Source organism: Coregonus lavaretus, assembly GCF_964263955.1.
Source record: "Coregonus lavaretus genome assembly, contig: HAP1_SCAFFOLD_577, whole genome shotgun sequence".
In the NCBI taxonomy this organism is placed as follows: domain Eukaryota; kingdom Metazoa; phylum Chordata; class Actinopteri; order Salmoniformes; family Salmonidae; genus Coregonus; species Coregonus lavaretus.
Window position 1 is genome coordinate 180,858 of NW_028157899.1, and position 22,177 is coordinate 203,034.

A 22,177-nucleotide genomic window follows, 5' to 3' on the forward strand; every position below is an offset into this window, starting at 1 on the left:
GCGTTTGTCAGAATTTGTGAGTTTTTGTTTGTCCACCCGCCTCTTGAGGATCGACCACAAGTTCTCAATGGGATTAAGGTCTGGGGAGTTTCCTGACCCAAAATGTCGATGTTTTGTTCCCCGAGCCACTTAGTTATCACCTTTGCCTTATGGCAAGGTGCTCCATCATGCTGGAAAAGGCATTGGTCGTCACCAAACTGTTCTTGGATGGTTGGGAGAAGTTGCTCTCGGAGGATGTGTTGGTACCATTCTTTATTCATGGCTGTGTTCTTAGGCAAAATTGTGAGTGAGCCCACTCCCTTGGCTGAGAAGCAACCCCACACATGAATGGTCTCAGGATGCTTTACTGTTGGCATGACACAGGACTGATGGTAGCGCTCACCTTGTCTTCTCCGGACAAGGTGTTTTCCGGATGCCCCAAACAATCGGAAAGGGGATTCATCAGAGAGAATGACTTTACCCCAGTCCTCAGCAGTCCAATCCCTGTACCTTTTGCAGAATATCAGTCTGTCCCTGATGTTTTTCCTGGAGAGAAGTGGCTTCTTTGCTGCCCTTCTTGACACCAAGCCATCCTCCAAAAGTCTTTGCCTCACTGTGCATGCAGATGCACTCACACCTGCCTGCTGCCATTCCTGAGCAATCTCTGCACTAACGTTGCCCCGATCCCGCAGCTGAATCAACTTTAGGAGACGGTCCTGGCGCTTGCTGGACTTTCTTGGGCGCCCTGACGCCTTCTTCACAACAATTGAACCTCTCTCCTTGAAGTTCTTGATGATCCGATAAATGGTTGATTTAGGTGCAATCTTACTAGCAGCAATATCCTTGCCTGTGAAGCCCTTTTTGTGCAAAGCAATGATGACGGCACGTGTTTCCTTGCAGGTAACCATGGTTAACAGAGGAAGAACAATGATTTCAAGCACCACCCTCCTTTTAAAGCTTCCAGTCTGTTATTCTAACTCAATCAGCATGACAGAGTGATCTCCAGCCTTGTCCTCGTCAACACTCTCACCTGTGTTAACGAGAGATCACTGACATAATGTCAGCTGATCCTTTCGTGGCAGGGCTGAAATGCAGTGGAAATGTTTTTTTTGGGATTAAGTTCATTTTCATGGCAAAGAGGGACTTTGCAATTCATTGCAATTCATCTGATCACTCTTCATGACATTCTGGAGTATATACATTTTAAAAACATTACAATACATTCGGAACAGATTTCACAACACATTAAGTGTGTGCCCTCAGGCCTCTACTTTACTATCACATATCTACAACACAAAATCCATGTGTACGTGTGTGTATAGTGCGTATGTTATCGTGTGTCTGTGTCTATGTTTGTGTCTCTTCACAGTCCCCGCTGTTCCATAAGGTGTATTTCTATCTGTTTTTTAAATCTGATTCTACTGCTTGCATCAGTTACTTGATGTGGAATAGAGTTCCATGTAGTCATGGCTCTCTGTAGTACTGTGCGCCTCCCATAGTCTGTTCTGGACTTGGGGACTGTGAAGAGACCTCTGGTGGCATGTCTTGTGGGGTATGCATGGTTGTCCGAGCTGTGTGCCAGTAGTTCAAACAGACAGCTCAGTACATTCAACATGTCAATATCTCTCACAAATACAAGTAGTGATGAAGTCAATCTCTCCTCCCCTTTGAGCCAGGAGAGATTGACATGCATATTATTAATGTGTCCATTCAAGGGCCAGCCGTGCTGCCCTGTTCTGAGCCAATTGCAATTTTCCTAAATCCCTCTTTGTGGCACCTGACCACACGACTGAACAGTAGTCCATGTGCGACAAAACTAGGGCCTGTAGGACCTACCTTGTTGATAGTGTTGTTAAGACTGCCAAGCTGCGCTTTATTATGGACAGACTTCTCCCCATCTTAGCTACTGTTGTATCAATATGTTTGACCTTGACAATTTACAATCCAGGGTTACTCCAAGCAGTTTAGTCACCTCAATTTCCACATTCCACAAAAAAAAAAATACAACAGAAATACATATATATACAGTGTGTGCAAATTTAGCAAGTTATGGAGGTAAGGCAATAAATAGGCCATAGTGCAAAGTAATTACAATTAGTATTAACACTGGAATGATAGATGTGCAAGAGATGATGTGCAAATAGAGATACTGGGGAACAAATGAGCAAAATAAATAACAGTATGGGGATGAGGTAGTTGGGTGGGCTAATTTCAGATGGGCTGTGTACAGGTGCAGTGATCGGTAAACTGCTCTGACAACCGATGCTTAAAGTTAGTGAGGGAGATAAGAGTCTCCAGCTTCAGAGATTTTTGCAGTTCGTTCCAGTCATTGGCAGCAGAGAACTGGAAGGAATAGCGGCCAAGGGAGGTGTTGGCTTTGGGGATGACCAGTGAGATATACCTACTGGAGTGCATACTACGGGTGGGTGTTGCTATGGTGACTAATGAGCTAAGATAAGGCGGGGATTTGCCTAGCAGTGATTTTATAGATGACCTGGAGCCAGTGGGTTTGGCGACGAATATGTAGTGAGGGCCAGCCAACGAGAGCATACAGGTCACAGTGGTGGGTAGTGTATGGGGCTTTGGAGACAAAACGGATGGCACTGTGATAGACTACATCCAATCTGCTGAGTAGAGTGTTGGAGGCTATTTTGTAAATGACATCGCCGAAGTCAATGATCGGTAGGATAGTCAGTTTTACGAGGGCATGTTTGGCAGCATGAGTGAAGGAGGCTTTGTTGCGAAATAGGAAGCCGATTCGAGATTTAAGTTTGGATTTGAGATGCTTAATGTGAGTCTGGAAGGAGAGTTTACGGTCTAACCAGACACCTAGGAATTTGTAGTTGTCCACATATTCTAAGTCAGACCCACCGAGAGTAGTGATTCTAGTCGGGCGGGCGGGTGCAAGCAGCGTTCGGTTGAAGAGCATGCATTTAGTTTTACTAGTGTTTAAGAGCAGTTGGAGGCTACGGAAGGAGTGTTGTATGGCATTGAAGCTCGTTTGGAGGTTTGTTAACGCAGTGTCCAATGAAGGGCCAGATGTATTTAAAATGGTGTCGTCTGCGTAGAGGTGGATCTGAGAGTCACCAGCAGCAAGAGCGACATCATTGATATACACAGACAATAGAGTCGGCCCGAGAATTGAACCCTGTGGCACCCCCATAGAGACTGCCAGAGGTCCAGACAACAGGCCCTCCAATTTGACACATTGAACTCTGAGAAGAAGTTGGTGAACCAGGCGAGGCAGTCATTTGAGAAACCAAGGCTATTTAGTCTGCCAATAAGAATGCGGTGATTGACAGAGTCGAAAGCCTTGGCCAGGTTGATGAAGACGGCTGCACAGTACTGTCTTTTATCGATCACGGTTATAATATCGTTTAGGACCTTGAGCGTAGCTGAGGTGCACCCATGACCAGCTCGGAAACCAGATTGCATAGCGGAGAAGGTATGGTGGGATTCGAAATGGTCGGTGATCTGTTTGTTAACTTGGCTTTCAAATACTTTCAAAAGGCAGGGCAGGATGGATATAGGTCTGTAACAGTTTGGATCTAGAGTGCCACCCACTTTGAAGAGGGGGATGACCGCGGCAGCTTTCCAATCTCTGGGGATGTCAGATGATACGAAAGAGAGATAGAACAGGCTAGTAATAGGGGTTGCGACAATTTCGGCGGCTAATTTTAGAAAGAAAGGGTCCAGATTGTCTAGCCCAGCTGATTTGTAGGGGTCCAGATTTTGCAGCTCTTTCAGATCATCAGCTGTCTGAATTTGGGTGAAGGAGAAGCGGGGGGCGGGGCGGGGGGGCATGGGCAAGTTGCAGCGGAGGGTGCAGAGCTGGTGGCCGAGGTGGGGGTAGCCAGGTGGAAAGCATGGCCAGCCGTAGCAAAATGCTTGTTGAAATTCTCGATTATCGTAGATTTATCGGTGGTGACAGTGTTTCCTAGCCTCAGTGCAGTGGGTAGCTGGGAGGAGGTGCTCTTATTCTCCATGGACTTTACAGTGTCCCAAAACTTTTTGGAGTTAGTGCTACAGGATGCAAATTTCTGTTTGAAAAAGCTACCCTTTGCTTTCCTAACTTGTGTATATTGGTTCCTGACTTCCCTGAAAAGTTGCATATCGCGGGGGCTGTTTGATGCTAATGCAGTACGCCACAGGATGTTTTTGTGCTGGTTAAGGGCAGTCAAGTCTGAGGTGAACCAGGGGCTATATCTGTTCTTAGTTCTGCATTTTTTGAATGGGGCATGCTTATTTAAGATTGAGAGGAAAGCACTTTTAAAGAACAACCAGGCATCCTCTACTGACGGAATGAGGTCAATATCCATCCAGGATACCCGGGCCAGGTCAATTAGGAAGGCCTCCTCGCTAAAGTGTTTTAGGGAGCATTTGACAGTGATGAGGCGTGGTCGTTTGACCGCGGACCCATTACGGAGGCAGGCAATGAGGCAGTGATCGCTGAGATCCTGGTTGAAGACAGTGGAGGTGTATTTAGAGGGTTAATTAGTCAGGATGATATATATGAGGGTACCCATGTTTACGGATTTAGGGTTGTACCTGGTAGGTTCCTTGATAATTTGTGTGAGATTGAGGGCATCTAGTTTAGATTGTAGGATGGCCGGGGTGTTAAGCATATCCCAGTTTAGGTCACCAAGTAGTACGAACTCTGAGGATAGATGGGGGGCAATCAATTCGCATATGGTGTCCAGGGCACAACTGGGGGCTGAGGGGGGTCTGTAGCAAGTGGCAACAGTGAGAGACTTATTTCTGGAAAGGTGGATTTTTAGAAGTAGAAGCTCAAACTGTTTGGGCACAGACCTGGATAGTACGATAGAGCTCTGCAGGCTATCTCTATAGTAGATTGCAACTCCACCCCCTTTGGCAGTTCTATCTAGACAGAAAATGTTGTAGTTGGGGATGGAAATTTCAGAATCTTTGGTGGCCTTCCTAAGCCAGGATTCAGACACTGCTAGAACATCAGGGTTGGCGGAGTGTGCTAACGCAGTGAATAACTCAAACTTGGGGAGGAGGCTTCTGATGTTAACATGCAAGAAACCAAGGCTTTTACGGTTATAGAAGTCAACAAATGATAAAGCCTGGGGAGTAGGAGTGATTGTTATGATGAGTTTCTGGTATTGAGAAGTTCAAGATGCAAGAATTTACTTAGACATTCTGTGGAGATTTTATACCAAGTATTTATTGGATCACGAGCTCGTGGGTTCATCTAACAAACAGACATGGCTTTGCCCTTCGTCAGTTGAACTAACTTGAACAAAGGAAACACTCTACCTTCTATTACCCTCTTCCTGGCATACATCTGGTAAGTCTCCATGGGCACTCCCTGTCTTTGATGTTCATCACTCTTTACCCCAAGTCACTATCCTGCCCATCACTCATGCTATCCTAAACATCACTAATCTACCTTGACACAAGGAATGTAGACTTCATAGCTCCAAACCACTTATCTATGACATGACATCATTACAATCTTTTTTTTTTTTTTTTGTGGTAAGTGACGACTTAACCCCAACAATTCACATATAACTTTATATAAAATACAATATTCTCCAATCAGTAGTACATATATATCTGACTAGATCCTAAACTATGCTAGATAACTGAGAATTGTTCCCTTCAACCTTTCATACCTGAATCCAACCTGATTCTCCATATATTTAATCAACAACAAAGTATAAATTCTCAGTCATCTATCTTATGTGATATCAAACCTCTCAAACCTCTAAACTCTGTCTGAGTAAAAGATAAACATATACAGTGAGGGAAAAAAGTATTTGATCCCCTGCTGATTTTGTACGTTTGCCCACTGACAAAGAAATGATCAGTCTATAATTTTAATGGTAGGTTTATTTGAAAAGTGAGAGACAGAATAACAACAACAAAAATCCAGAAAAACGCATGTCAAAAATGTTATAAATTGATTTGCATTTTAATGAGGGAAATAAGTATTTGACCCCTCTGCAAAACATGACTTAGTACTTGGTGGCAAAACCCTTGTTGGCAATCACAGAGGTCAGACGTTTCTTGTAGTTGGCCACCAGGTTTGCACACATCTCAGGAGGGATTTTGTCAAACTCCTCTTTGCAGTTCTTCTCCAAGTCATTAAGGTTTCGAGGCTGACGTTTGGCAACTCAAACCCAACTCCCTCCACAGATTTTCTATGGGATTAAGGTCTGGAGACTGGCTAGGCCACTCCAGGACCTTAATGTGCTTCTTCTTGAGCCACTCCTTTGTTGCCTTGGCCGTGTGTTTTGGGTCATTGTCATTCTGGAATACCCATCCACGACCCATTTTCAATGCCCTGGCTGAGGGAAGGAGGTTCTCACCCAAGATTTGACGGTACATGGCCCCGTCCATCGTCCCTTTGATGCGGTGAAGCTGTCCTGTCCCCTTAGCAGAGAAACACCCCCAAAGCATAATGTTTCTCCCTCCATGTTTGATGGTGGGGGTGGTGTTCTTGGGGTCATAGGCAGCATTCCTCCTCCTCCAAACACGGCGAGTTGAGTTGATGCCAAAGAGCTCCATTTTGGTCTCATCTGACCACAACACTTTCACCCAGTTATCCTCTGAATCATTCAGATGTTTATTGGCACACTTCAGACGGGCATGTATATGTGCTTTCTTGAGCAGGGGGACCTTGCGGGCGCTGCAGGATTTCAGTCCTTCACGGCGTAGTGTGTTACCAATTATTTTCTTGGTGACTATGGTCCCAGCTGTCTTGAGATCATTGACAAGATCCTCCCGTGTAGTTCTGGGCTGATCCCTCACCGTTCTCATGATCATTGCAACTCCACGAGGTGAGAACTTGCATGGAGCCCCAGGCCGAGGGAGATTGACAGTTCTTTTGTGTTTCTTCCATTTGCGAATAATTGCACCAACTGTTGTCACCTTCTCACCAAGCTGCTTGGCGATGGTCTTGTAGCCCATTCCAGCCTTGTGTAGGTCTACAATCTTGTCCCCGACATCCTTGGAGAGCTCTTTGGTCTTGGCCATGGTGGAGAGTTTGGAATCTGATTGATTGATTGCTTCTGTGGACAGGTGTCTTTTATACAGGTAACAAGCTGAGATTAGGAGCATTCCCTTTAAGAGTGTGCCCCTAATCTCAGCTCAGTACCTGTATAAAAGACACCTGGGAGCCAGAAATCTTTCTGATTGAGAGGGGGTTAAATACTTATTTCCCTAATTAAAATGCAAATCAATTTATAACATTTTTTACATGTGTTTTTCTTGATTTTTTTGTTGTTATTCTGTCTCTCATTGTTCAAATAAACCTACCATTAAAATTATAGACTGATCATTTCTTTGTCAGTGGGCAAACGTACAAAATCAGCAGGGGATCAAATCTTTTTTTCCCTCACTGTAATTAACTACTATATATTCATGATAATAATCTATGTAGTCAAAATCTTATTTTTTATATATAAAGAAAAATCCCACACAGACATCCCCCCCCTTTTAAAATGACCCCTTTTTCTGAGCCATGCAACCAAGAAAACATACACAGAAATACATTAACATAATGACATCAACAATACACAATCATTATATATAACCATTACTAAGTCACATGAATATTATAATCTATTCACATGAATATAAAAATAACAAAAACGTCCATCTTCATCATCCATGCGCTGTCAGAGGAACCCCAAGTTTTTCCCTGGTCACAAGGGGCTCTATCTGATCCACTGAGATCGCCATCTACTATCCTGTTCCACCTCTACTATCCTGTTCCACCTCTACGATCCTGTTCCACATCTACGATCCTGTTCCACCTCTACGATCCTGTTCCACATCTACGATCCTGTTCCACCTCTACGATCCTGTAAACCTTCAATTACAGTTCCACCTAAACATTCCTTGTCCTCAATCAACATTATCCATGGACTCTAAACTGGAATAACACAACATTAAATAATAATTATTCCTCTCCCTCCTTGTATTAACATTAACTGATACATCTCTAACTGTAAGCACATGCATGTTAGTAATCGTTTGTACAGATCTTAAAATCCATCCCCGAAAAATGTGAAAACACCCCATAACTATGGCTGTAATAATGACTATGGCCACCAGAGGTCCTAGAATGCTGCCATCCATGTTCCTATGGAATTACCACTAAAAAAAACTTTGAAAAGACTTCAACAGCATTCAAATGACCATATCCTCCGAATCTTACTATAATAGCATCCAATGCTATGTGATTATCAATTACACATTCTAATGATTAACATCTCAGACCCAATTCTTAAAAACCCATGATTGTTAAAATATACAATTTTCAACTCTGACTTTGTTCTCCTAATATACCTAATATGACATACACATTATAACACTATTATCACTCCCTGTTAAATCATCACATCCCTAGACTATTCCTGCTTTAATAATTCAACCATAATCAGATCATATGAAAATATCATAACCCCATGATAATAACCAATTAAGTACTTTCCTATCAACATAGATATTTACCACTCTAAACATCCATATCAATATCACCCAATACTTCAAATCTATATAATTACTAATATGTTAATACTTTAACCCAATTAATCAACATATTCATGATTTCATTCACAATCCTCACCTTAACTTCCATTACAACTTTCAGAATGTATACTTATATTATCATACATTATAAACATTCCTAATTCAATTATGACTTTCCTCATGCTGATAATAAATACAGATCATTATCTCAATGCATTCTCTTAATACTATTAATTTAGCAGTGTATATACCTACTACCCAAATTATCAAATTTAGATCAATCCAATTTTATTATCAACAAGCAACCCCTTTATTCCTCCCGGCACTTAAATCTTCTGGCGTCTCTTCATTATGTTCTTCAGACAGCTTCATAGTTCAAAATGACTTGCCCATGACAATGTCACAACTACAATGTTTCATTTGATTCACCACCAACTCCACAACCTCAATGTCATTTCCATTTGCCAACCATTATACCAACAACATGGTAAATGTTGCATTTGAACAGATCTTTCTCCATTCTCACTCAATGGTGAACTCCTTTCCCACTCCTTCGATATAAAAACATGAGAAAATCCTTTGATATCTTCGATTGGTTGTTGTAGACCAGTTGCATGTAGAAATGGTATTTTACTAAAACATCTTCAGCGCCTCTGATATTCATCTTCAGCCGGTTCATAGTTTGTTACTTTTACTTATTTAGGTTCACACCATGCTAGGCAAAATTATCCCTACTATGCATTAAGATACCATCTGTATTTACCTCACTAGAAGACAAAAATACAACAGTTTAATTGATTTCATTTCTAAACCAATAACTCCATATAAACATTCACCGTATGACAAATTATTATGCTTTAACAATTATTCCTAATACCAATTCCTAATATACTTCCCAATTTCTATTAGATAAACCTTTTAAATACATATAACCGAATGGAATGACAGCCAGTTGATTCCTGAAAAATCTGGAAAATATTGGAGGTCTATAGCTCTGTTCCTCCACTGAGGTAATCAGCCATAACCCACATCTCATCAGTATCATTCCTCAAACATCGTCCTCCATCACCTGATAATTATCATCAACAGTATCGTCATCTCTAATCGCCAGTTTCCTCGTAGCCATCTGTTGGTTGACCTGATACCTGTTCAATCTCCCCTCTATCCATACCTCCGTTGGTGTAGACGGTGTGATGACGCATGAACCTTCTTCCTTCACTAGTTCTCTGATCATGCAGAGTCCTTCTCCAGTTATCACCGTCTCTCTGTTGTTGTGTTCTTCTATCAGCGTACCAATATTCCCTGCTTCCAAAAACACACAGACAAAACAAAGCAATGCTCTGCCGAAGCGGTGCCATCTTCCTCCTCTGCGTTAGAAAAGTCCTACAATGGTACATACAGATCTAGGAATCTCTCTCTCTTACTTGCCTCTGCATCAAGGTAGCCATCAACACCTATTCCTAACCTTCCCACTTGGGTGTTGTCCATCAATTACTTCCTTAATCCTTTACCACCACATAGTCTCCAAGTTGCAAAAAATGTCCAGATTCTCCTGGTAGGTCTGGCAGAGAAGCCTTCACCTTTTCGAAAGAAAGTCTGCATAACATTGTTAGTTGAGACACAGCATGCTACTTCATCCTGTCTTCTTACCAGTCCTGATAAACCTTCTAGATTAGACATTCTTGCAGCTTGTTATGGTCACTAATGTCATAGAAAGGCCTCCTCTAAATTCTGCCTTATACCACCAATACATTTTCCCCTAAAACATTTAACCCATAACACATTACTTACTCCTGCTCATATTCTTAATATAATATTCAAATGTACCAATAAATCCTCTTACCATCATTACTACCCCCTTTTTTTAACACGAGTCACAACGTGATCCATGCTTTCAAAAACAAAACACCAACATTGTTTATTAAACATTGTTTAATTAAAATGACAACATTAGATAATACCTCAACTTACTTCTATCCCGTAAAGTAATCCAAGATTAGCCAACAGGTATCCCTCATTCAGGATAGCTCCCTCTCTCTTTAGTTATTTTTGAGATAAGGAAATCCCCTTGCTCCTGGAATAGACATTATACATGTTGTTAACATTCAATTACAATCAATAATCCCAAAAATAGTAAGTACACACAAAGCATTGATGTTTTAAAAATATAAACCTATTGTTTCATGATCCAAAACCCACATAAAGATGTCTACTTAATCCAGACATTGCCAATTCAAGAAGGCTCAAGGTCATTGGCCACAGATAAAATAACGTCAAATCACGTTATATCTACCGTAGCTTTGATTGGACTGATCATGTCAACATCATACTTTCACAATTTTAGCTAGCAAGCTAGACAAGCAGTCATCATCATGCATCAAGTTGGCAATCTACTGGCAAATCCTTTTCAATCTTTGTCATATGAAGAGAAATCATAGATAAAACGTATCGGTGCTCATCGGCCATAAACATTACACAACAAGTTGGAAATCGCAAATTCAACAATAAGTCCTAAGGCGTCACTGCAGCCCCGGCGTTCAATCCCATCAACGGCCGTGACCATAAATAATCTAGTCTACATGTATCACTAGTACATGTATCACTCTAGTAACATGTATCACTAGTACATGTATCACTCTAGTAACATGTATCACTGCGCTGTTGAAAATGATTTCACATGATATGCCTGCTCATAAATAATCACATACAGGGAGGGGAAAAAGGATTTGATCCCCTGCTGATTAAAGGATTTGATCCCCTGCTGATTTTGTACGTTTGCCCACTGACAAAGACATGATCAGTCTATCATTTTAATGGTAGGTTTATTTGAACCGTGAGAGACAGAATAACAACAAAAAAATCCAGAAAAACGCATGTCAAAATGTTATAAATTGATTTACATTTTAATGAGGGAAATACTGTATTGTTCTTTCGATTATTGAATTAACCTATTTCAAGTTATCCCTTTGGAGTGCAACATCACGTTATAAAAAAATATGCCTAAATTGGGCATGCCTTTAAGTTGGGGAATTAAAGGTATCTAGGGTTTATGTTAACTTTGATTGTGTTCGGGCCTCCCGAGTGGCCCGAACACAATCAAGATATGGAAAATAATTTTGTAGTCTATAGCCTGTTTTAGAGAAACATCATCAAATATTGTAAGAGCTTTCATTGTCTGCTTATATGCCCCCTTTATTTATCCTATGGTTCTGACTTGGTGTACAGGGAGAACACTGTAAGAACGGCCCATGTTCTGAATTGTCTCTGTACATTTCAAAAGTGCTGAACTAATAGTTATATTGACTACGTCCGTCTCAGCTCGCTCATTAATGTCTTAATCGAAATTACGGATTGCCTCCGCTCGTCGTCCCCTTATGCCATAGTTTGTACATCTCAATTGTCAGTAGAAACCACATTTGTTTAAGCAAGTCAGCCATATCAGCTTCTTTTTTTTTTTTATCAGTAAATGAGGCTGAATGAACTGTTCCGCTGCCAGGTGTAGCAGTGGTAAGGTGTTGGGACAGCTTTATGTAGGCACTAACAGTTTGTGGTCACCGTTATAGTGCAATTAATGTATTGTTTAGTGTTGTGTAGTGGCTTTGCCGGCATGCATCAAACAATTGGGGGAGTTTGCCCCACTAAGATTGACATGCTGAAATCACCACTGGTTCATCAGAAACAAAGGAAGTGAAACCTTTCCTCTCTATAATGTATCTCTAGCACCGTATTGTAAACTGGTAAGAAGTGATCAAACTAAATGCAAATAGGGGAACACTTCCAGCAAAGGCCCTACTGCTGCCACCAGTGTAGCGGAGCGGAGGGCCTGAACCAAACTACCCTAACAACTACTACTACTAACAACTATATACAGTTGAAGTCGGAAGTTTACATACACCTTAGCCAAATACATTTAAACTCAGTTTTTCACAATTCCTGACATTTAATCCTAGTAAAAATTCCCTGTCTTAGGTCAGTTAGGATCACCACTTTATTTTAAGAATGTGAAATGTCAGAATAATAGTAGAGAGAATTATTTCTTTCAGCTTTTATTTCTTTCATCACATTCCCAGTGGGTCAGAAGTTTACATACACTCAATTAGTATTTGGTAGCATTGCCATTACATTGTTTAACTTGGGTCAAACGTTTCGGGTAGCCTTCCACAAGCTTCCCACAATAAGTTGGGTGAATTTTGGCCCATTCCTCCTGACAGAGCTGGTGTAACTGAGTCAGGTTTTTTTTACCCATACGGTCAAAAGAAAATAGACTCAAGACAGCCTACCCTTATTGAAAGGCAACGCCCTCTCCTTCTCCCGTGGACCGAATCACAAACAGGGCTATGAACTATAAACTTGTTCATAATGATCAGTATTACAATGACCTTTAAATCATTACATTTACATTTTAGTCATTTAGCAGACGCTCAGATCCAGAGTCACTACAGTAGTGAGTCATTTAGCAGACACTCTGATCCAGAGTCACTACAGTAGTGAGTCATTTAGCAGACGCTCTTATCCAGAGAATCTACAGTAGTGAGTCATTTAGCAGACACTCTTATCCAGAGCCACTGCAGTAGTGAGTCATTTAGCAGACACTCTTATCCAGAGTCACTACAGTAGTGAGTCATTTAGCAGACGCTCTTATCCAGAGAATCTACAGTAGTGAGTCATTTAGCAGACGCTCTTATCCAGAGCCACTGCAGTAGTGAGTCATTTAGCAGACGCTCTTATCCAGAGAGACTACAGTAGTGAGTCATTTAGCAGACGCTCTTATCCAGAGTCACTACAGTAGTGAGTCATTTAGCAGACGCTCCTATCCAGAGCCACTACAGTAGTGAGTCATTTAGCAGACGCTCCTATCCAGAGCCACTACAGTAGTGAGTCATTTAGCAGACGCTCTTATCCAGAGCCACTACAGTAGTGAGTCATTTAGCAGACGCTCTTATCCAGAGCCACTACAGTAGTGAGTCATTTAGCAGACGCTCTTATCCAGAGCCACTACAGTAGTGAGTCATTTAGCAGACGCTCTTATCCAGAGTCACTACAGTAGTGAGTCATTTAGCAGACGCTCCTATCCAGAGCCACTACAGTAGTGAGTCATTTAGCAGACACTCTTATCCAGAGCGACGTACAGTGCATACATTTTTCATACTGTAGAATAAGACCTCACATCAGCTCTATTCATGGCATTTCTATCTGCAACGTTCGACAATGTTTGGAAACTGAACGTGGCCCTTGTATTCTACCCAGCGACAGTGCATGAAGGAAAAAACGTCCCTGATTGGTTGAAAGAAAATAAAGACATTTTACATTATTACAATATCTATATTGCCCTAGTTCTTAAAATATAATAGGTAAAAATAAATAAGATTGATGTAGATAGTTACAGTAGATTGTTGGTGGTGATGTCTTTAATAACAATAATGATTTTACCAAATTAATGATCTGACCAACATTGCAAGCAGAACGTTTACCCACCCTATGAACAGAGTAGGGTCGGGTGAAATTGGTATCATTCAGTGCAGTAATATTAAGACCTTGATCCCCAAAACAATTTATCTTAAAGTTGATGCATTGTTTTATCTTTTAATTGCTCTACTGTACTGTCTAAAGCATAGCTTGAATCCAACATACATATGTTCTAAACATTTCAGATGGTCTACATTACAGCTCTGAATCATTATCTTAAAGCCTTGTCATAAAACAAGTCATTTAATATTGGCCTGAAAGACATTGACGACAATTCCAACACATTGAAACTCCTGCCCCGTTAGCAAAAAAAAAAAAAGTTTTCCAACCCAAAATGTTTATTCTCTAATATTACAGCTCTTTTAAAAACAAGCGTATTTCTTTCCATGTAATATATTGTATATCAAGCATTCAATATCTTTATCTAACAGCAAATAAGACTTCCTCTGGTCAATGGATCATAATGTAATTAAAACCAACACTCCTTGGTCTCACAATATGATCAATTTTCTTTATAAACTGTAAAGCCAAAAACCTTGAGCTATGTGCTCTTTAAAAAAACATACTGCCGCCCATGCACCATGAATGCACCCAGCACTGCATGGGGGTGCATTGAATGTACAGTACTCCTGAATCCCAGTCTTCAGAGATGACCCAATGGTGAGTCAGATGTATGAAATGCGCCACCTAGTGGAGAGGAGAGCGCACTGGAAGCCGATTATGAGCTAGATACTAAAAGGTGAGAAGGAACCCAGCACAGGAAATGACCATTAATGCTGACTGGCAAGTTGTTACACATCACCTTTAAATATAAAAGGGAAAAAAGAAGAGAAAAACAGGAAACAGCAAAGTGGGGTGAGAACTGAGGACTACTACTCAGTACCCAGAGAGAAACTACTGAGCAAAATGGGAGACAGAATATGGAAGATTGTTGGGGAATGAGAACCAGAGAGGTGAACATTGACAGTGTTTAAAGGACAGGGGCAAGGAGAACAGAAAGGACAGGGGCAAGGAGAACAGACAGGACAGGGGCAAGGAGAACGGAGAACAGACAGGACAGGGGCAAGGAGAACAGACAGGACAGGGGCAAGGAGAACGGAGAACAGACAGGACAGGGGCAAGGAGAACAGACAGGACAGGGGCAAGGAGAACGGAGAACAGACAGGACAGGGGCAAGGAGAACAGACAGGACAGGGGCAAGGAGAACAGACAGGACAGGGGCAAGGAGAACGGAGAACAGAAAGGACAGGGGCAAGGAGAACAGAAAGGACAGGGGAAAGGAGAACAGACAGGACAGGGGAAAGGAGAACAGAAAGGACAGGGGAAAGGAGAACAGAAAGGACAGGGGCAAGGAGAACAGACAGGACAGGGGCAAGGAGAACAGACAGGACAGGGGCAAGGAGAACAGACAGGACAGGGGCAAGGAGAACAGAAAGGACAGGGGCAAGGAGAACAGACAGGACAGGGGCAAGGAGAAAAGAAAGGACAGGGGCAAGGAGTACAGACAGGACAGGGGCAAGGAGAACAGACAGGACAGGGGCAAGGAGAACAGACAGGACAGGGGCAAGGAGAACAGAAAGGACAGGGGCAAGGAGAACAGACAGGACAGGGGCAAGGAGAACAGACAGGACAGGGGCAAGGAGAACAGACAGGACAGGGGCAAGGAGAACAGACAGGACAGGGGCAAGGAGAACAGACAGGACAGGGGGTGATGGAAAATGGCTAAGCAAAAGCCCCCAAAATGCTGCACAGGAAATGGGTAACAACTAATTCCAACATCCCACCCTGAACAAACATAGCTTTCGATACCATTCGAAAGAGGAATTTAATATATAAACAAATTACAAATTACAAAGCAATGGTGAGGTGAACATAGTGAACATAGTGAACATGGTGTGATGGAATATTTTAAATAAATGGTTCTTTATTAATCATCGGCTTCCAAATAAACTAAAACTCAAAAGATTCAAACCTTTTTTTATGCATCTACAAAAAGAAAGAAAAGCAAAGCTATTTCACATCCATGATTGCTTTTTCAAATCATTGGTTTTTGGGGAGAAGAAAAAAACATGCTTCTTGATCTTTGTGAATCCATAAACTAAAGTGTCCATCTGCACATATCCACCTGTGCTCTCAGTCTGTGGTGTGTGCCGTTGTTACCATCTGACCATGCAGATTGACCCCATTCCATACAGGATGTCCAACAGCTTGTGTTTAGCATCAAAATAGTGCAGGGCCCTAACCAACAGTAAAGGCTCCTCTCCTCTCCCCATTCCCCCTCACTCTCCCCATCTCTCCTCCCCCCCTCTCCCCATCTCTCCTCCCCCCTCTCTCCTCCCCCCCTCTCCCCATCTCTCCTCCCCCCTTCCCCCAGGTCTGCATTTCCATCACTGAAAGGAAGGACCAATTTAATCTCCAAAGTGACAGGAGAACAGAGTAGGGAAAGGGAGGACATACAAACAGAACACAACAAACCTCTCTTTCAGAAAAAGAGGACCGAACCCTAGGTACTGTCTGCTTTGTTGCCGTTTGGTGATGAGGGAGATAGCAGTAGGGAGGTAGAGAAAGAGTGTTGGGGGGGGGGGGGGCGACAGGGGTGCTTGGTTCAGAGAGGGGGGTCCAGTGGGTGTTATTTATTGGCCGTTCCGCCCATTAGCGGAATTTCGTGGCGGGGTGACCGGGCGTCCAGATCCCATTCCTCCACCTCCACCGTAAGAGTAGAGCTTCTTATCCGCTGGCTTGAGAATCTGAAAGGAGCATATGAGGGTCTCATCCACACTCATCATGGCACCGGCATTATCAAACTCTCCACAGTAGTTAGGGGCAGAGTAACAAGCTGTCTCTTTGCAAAGAACTCGTATCCGTCTTCTACCACCTGATGTGCCCTGCATATAAGGTCCATGTCATGTTTGTGCAAAAATTTGGCCACCACGTCTGCCCCGAATGTGAAGGAGACCCCACGGTCGTTCTCGCCCCAGCCCAGGACATCTTTGTCTGGGTCGGCCCACAGCAGGTCACACAGCAGGCCCTGGTCAGGCACATCCGTGGGTCACATCACTCTGCGAACCTGCTCCATGGACTGGAGGTCTGGAGAGAGGCCTCCATGGCAGCAGCAGATCTTCTCATCTACAATCGCAGCCACGGGTAAACAGTTGAAGCAGTCTGTGAACGTCTTTCCACAGCTTGATGTTATACCGACTCTTACACTCATCATAAAAGCCATAGATATGGTTAATGGAGGCACACTCGTGGTTGCCACGCAGCAGGAAGAAGTTCTCAGGGTATTTGACCTTGTAGGCCAGAAGCAGGCAGATGGTCTCCAGGGACTGCTTCCCTCGGTCCACGTAGTCCCCTAGGAACAGGTAGAATCATCACACAATGTCTCTCGGCTTTCCAGTGAGGGCGATCAAATCACACTAGAAAGTAAGGACAGAGGTCAGAGGTCATTCAAACCCTTCAAATAAGTGTTTCTTTCTATATTAGACTAATTATTTAAAAACAGTCAAGCATTTCATACATTTTGTATCCCAGGGTTACAGTAAGTGTTCAGGACATTTATATTTCCTGTCAAAAGAATTCACGTGTTCAATTAAAACTCAGAAAATAAGGACTTCCGAAATTCCATTAGTGTGTGCCTTTAAGATACCTGGGCTCTAACCCGTGAAAACCCACTAAAACCAAATGAAATAGTCCACACAATAAATCAAACATGGTATTAACACCACTAAACAAATATTTATAACAAGTGTGTTGTGTGTGGGGATTTGCAAACCATAGGGCAAAAACAAACAAAAATGGCCAGGCCTTATTTAATTTGGGAGCTCCCTTTACGGCCGAATCCAGATACCTTTATACTTCTAAAACTGCAGAATTTCTCTACCTGCTCTCCCAAGACAACAGTCTCAGGAACATTTCAAAGAGAGAGATAATGACTCCCTCCTCTCCTGGAAGAGAAAGTGTACATTTCGTTAACATTCACTATGCTACATCTTAATCAGCAACACAAAAGTTTTAATTACAAACAAAACATGATCACGATAAGTCCACTCCAATCATTAATTGTTTGTTTAAATCCACGTTTATGTACTCTTATTTAGCATGTACTACCCTTAGACACGGCAACAGATTCACTACCGTTTCTGACGGGTCTCTTATTTTAGCATGATTTTCCCATAACTACCACACCACAACGCCCTTCATGTTCATGAACAAACATTTTAAAAAGGTCATTTTAGGTTTGGTAACCCCAATGGTGTCGCTTGACAGAATTGCTTCTTAAAAACTTGACTAACACTTACTCCCAATATTAACTCCAATCTAATTTCCCGTAGGGTAAAGTTAAAACACATCAGATGATACAGCGTCCCATTAAGCAGAACAAACACATTCTAAAATAAACAAACCCAGAACCCCTTTCTGGTAATCGTATTATTGTAACCTGCTGCATTGATTCAGTAAAAATATAAACCTGTTGATTTACAAATCTAGAACCTTCAAGTTGGTGCAGTTTCATAATAGTCCAAACTAACTCCAATCTACATTTCGATGGGAGATAAAACAGCTCACAATGCTAGAGCCTCTTTCTGCCCACAACTTCAATTCATTGCTGTTGCAGCCTTGTATTATCATGCAATAATTAATACCCATTGACAACAATGTGTTCCACCGGATGTGTACCAAACTCACTAAAAGTGGCAGTAATAAAGCCTCTCTTGAAAAAGCCAAACCTTGACCCGGAAAATGTAAAAAAACTATCGGCCTATATCGAATCTCCCATTCCTCTCAAACGTTTCAGAAAAATATGTTGCGCAGCAACTCACTGCCTTCCTGAAGACAAATAATGTATACGAAATGCTTCAGTCTGGTTTTTGACCGCATCATAGCACTGAGACTGCAGTTAAGAAGTTGGTAATTTACATTTTAATGGGGTCAGACCAAGGCTCTGCATCTGTCCTCGTGCTCCTAAACCTTAGTGCTGCATTTGGCACGATCACCACATTCTTGACACCATCGATCACCACATTCTTTTGGAGAGATTAGAAACCCTAATTGGTCTCTGCATTTGGAAAGAATGGATCCAGTTTGGTTACAAACACAAACTGAGAAACGCTTCCAAACTGTCTCTGCATTTAGACAGAATGGATCCTGTTTGGTTCAGAACACAGCTATGAAGATGCAGCACCCCCAACCCCAATCTGCTTCCCACAGGTATGAGTATGAAGATAGGGAATTTATATTGGAAGCAGTTATAGCTTATCAGACTTGTATGCGATGTCATGGCGACGGTGGCTAGCTAATCTCATGTGCATAAACACTACATCGGGTCTAACGGTCATCTTGCGCCGAACTGCGCATGTGCAAGCTGTCAAATCAAAGGCACTCCTTCAATGTAAAGTTGTTTTTGATGAAAATGTATCCGTTTGTCACTTTCATGAGGTTGGAGTAATAACCTGTTAATCTACTTAAAAGATTGGCTGGAATCTAGGTTGTGCCTTTAGATTTGGAGAAAATTAACAACTAAAGAAGAATTTTTCACTTTTCTCATTGACTTCTCAAACCCCAAAGCCCGGCCGTCTGATTGGTCTGTTTCACATGGGTTCCCGGAAGTCTTGCGATGTTGCGCCTCTGGGTTTGAAACTCTGTGTTCTCAGCCTTTGGATGGAGGGGTGCGACGCTATTGGTTGACTCAGCCAACCACCTGAAAATAAAGAACGATGTCCAACAGTAGAATTTAAATAGCAACCGCTAACTTATAATAATAATAATAATAATAATATGCCATTTAGCAGACGCTTTTATCCAAAGCGACTTACAGTCATGTGTGCATACATTTTTTTTTTGTGTATGGGTGGTCCCGGGGGATCGAACCCACTACCTTGGCGTTACAAGCGCCATACTCTCCCAGCTGAGCTACAGAGGACTTGCGTCTATCAATAGTTGCTGGAAAGCTAGCTAGCTACCATGGTAACGGTACAGTCACAGTACCTCCAGCATTCGTTTTCATAGGAACTGTCAAAGTTAATCAAAAATAAATAATAATAATAATAATAATAATAATAATAATAATAATAATAATATGCCATTTAGCAGACGCTTTTATCCAAAGCGACTTAGTCATGTGTGCATACATTTTTACATATGGGTGGTCCCGGGGATCGAACCCACTACCCTGGCGTTACAAGCGCCGTGCTCTACCAATTGAGCATGGCGCTACAAAATATAATGCAGTCTGCTAGCATTACCAAGGGTTAAGTTATTGCCCATTTTAGTAAATGCTATTTAGCTAGCTAAGTTCGTCAAAAAATATAATTTGGTAATGTTACAGTAGCATTCACTTTCAATGGGGGGAGCTGTCAGAATTACTGTCACCTGATTTGTAAAAAAATAAAAATGTTGCTACGTAGCTATATTATTATGCCAACTAAGTTAGATAATGATGTTCTAAACATGTCTAGCTTTGTATTTCTTTAGAAATTAAAATCTGTCAGTCCATGATATAGCCTAACTAAGTTAACTAATCAGTCAGTCCATGATATAGCCTAACTAAGTTAACTAATCAGTCAGTCCATGATATAGCCTAACTAAGTTAACTAATCTGTCAGTCCATGATATAGCCTAACTAAGTTAACTAATCAGTCAGTCCATGATATAGCCTAACTAAGTTAACTCATTTGCCATGATGCTTGATTAGCCTACTTGCTTGAATACTGACTAATTTCCCAATAACACCATTTATTCTTGTAGGCTGACTGTATTAGCCTAGCTAGTTTACATTCGGTTTGCTATGTAACGCTAATTGTTTTTGCGGTAGTCTGATACATTCATCCTGATGGTTTCAGATGTTTAAAAATAACCATAAGCCCCATAAGGGAGTGGAAGCGTGCGGTGGACTTCCTAACACAGGCTTCCTTATGTATTGTTACAGATAGAGAATTGTCCAATGCAGGTCCGTGGACAACTCTGCTCGGCGGCCTTCAGAGATGTCTGTGGATGTCACCCCAGGTGGTGAAATTAATAAAGCTTACAGGCTAAAACAACATGGATTCTCTTTTCTGATTTAGTTAAATGAGACACCATACTGTAGTTCCGTCTCTGTATTTCCCCCCCTATATCTGGGCCAGCCCCTATATCTGAAGCAGGTCTCTACCAGTGGACCTGCTGGGCCAGCCCCTATATCTGAAGCAGGTCTCTACCAGTGGACCTGCTGGGCCAGCCCCTATATCTGAAGCAGGTCTCTACCAGTGGACCTGCTGGGCCAGCCCCTATATCTGAAGCAGGTCTCTACCAGTGGACCTGCTGGGCCAGCCCCTATATCTGAAGCCGGTCTCTACCAGTGGACCTGCTGGGCCAGCCCCTATATCTGAAGCAGGTCTCTACCAGTGGACCTGCTGGGCCAGCCCCTATATCTGAAGCAGGTCTCTACCAGTGGACCTGCTGGGCCAGCCCCTATATCTGAAGCAGGTCTCTACCAGTGGACCTGCTGGGCCAGCCCTTATATCTGAAGCAGGTCTCTACCAGTGGACCTGCTGGGCCAGCCCCTATATCTGAAGCAGGTCTCTACCAGTGGACCTGCTGGGCCAGCCCCTATATCTGAAGCAGGTCTCTACCAGTGGACCTGCTGGGCCAGCCCCTATATCTGAAGCAGGTCTCTACCAGTGGACCTGCTGGGCCAGCCCAGAACAGTCAGAACAGACAGAGAAGACAGAACCAAATAGCGCACTCCGCCAACCCTGATGTTCTAGCAGTGTCTGAATCCTGGCTTAGGAAGGCCACCAAAAATTCTGAAATTTCCATCCCCAACTATAACATTTTCCGTCTAGATAGAACTGCCAAAGGGGGTGGAGTTGCAATCTACTGTAGAGATAGCCTGCAGAGCTCTATCATACTATCCAGGTTTGTGCCCAAACAGTTTGAGCTTCTACTTCTAAAAATCCACCTTTCCAGAAATAAATCTCTCACTGTTGCCGCTTGCTACAGACCCCCCTCAGCCCCCAGCTGTGCCCTGGACACCATATGTGAATTGATTGCCCCCCATCTATCCTCAGAGTTCGTACTGCTTGGTGACCTAAATTGGGATATGCTTAACACCCCGGCCATCCTACAATCTAAACTAGATGCCCTCAATCTCACACAAATTATCAACGAACCTACCAGGTACAACCCTAAATCCGTAAACATGGGTACCCTCATAGATATCACCCTGACTAACTTACCCTCTAAATACACCTCC

The 22,177-nt window shown here is 42.4% G+C and overlaps 1 pseudogene across 1 annotated transcript; it reads right to left on the reverse strand.

The window, feature by feature from the left end:
- Positions 1 to 16,516: 16,516 nt before the first annotated feature.
- LOC311124651 (serine/threonine-protein phosphatase PP1-beta-like) lies at positions 16,517 to 17,315 on the reverse strand (annotated as a pseudogene). The gene has a single exon. The product of its transcript is annotated as a serine/threonine-protein phosphatase PP1-beta-like (transcript).
- Between the last annotated feature and the right edge of the window lie 4,862 nt (positions 17,316 to 22,177).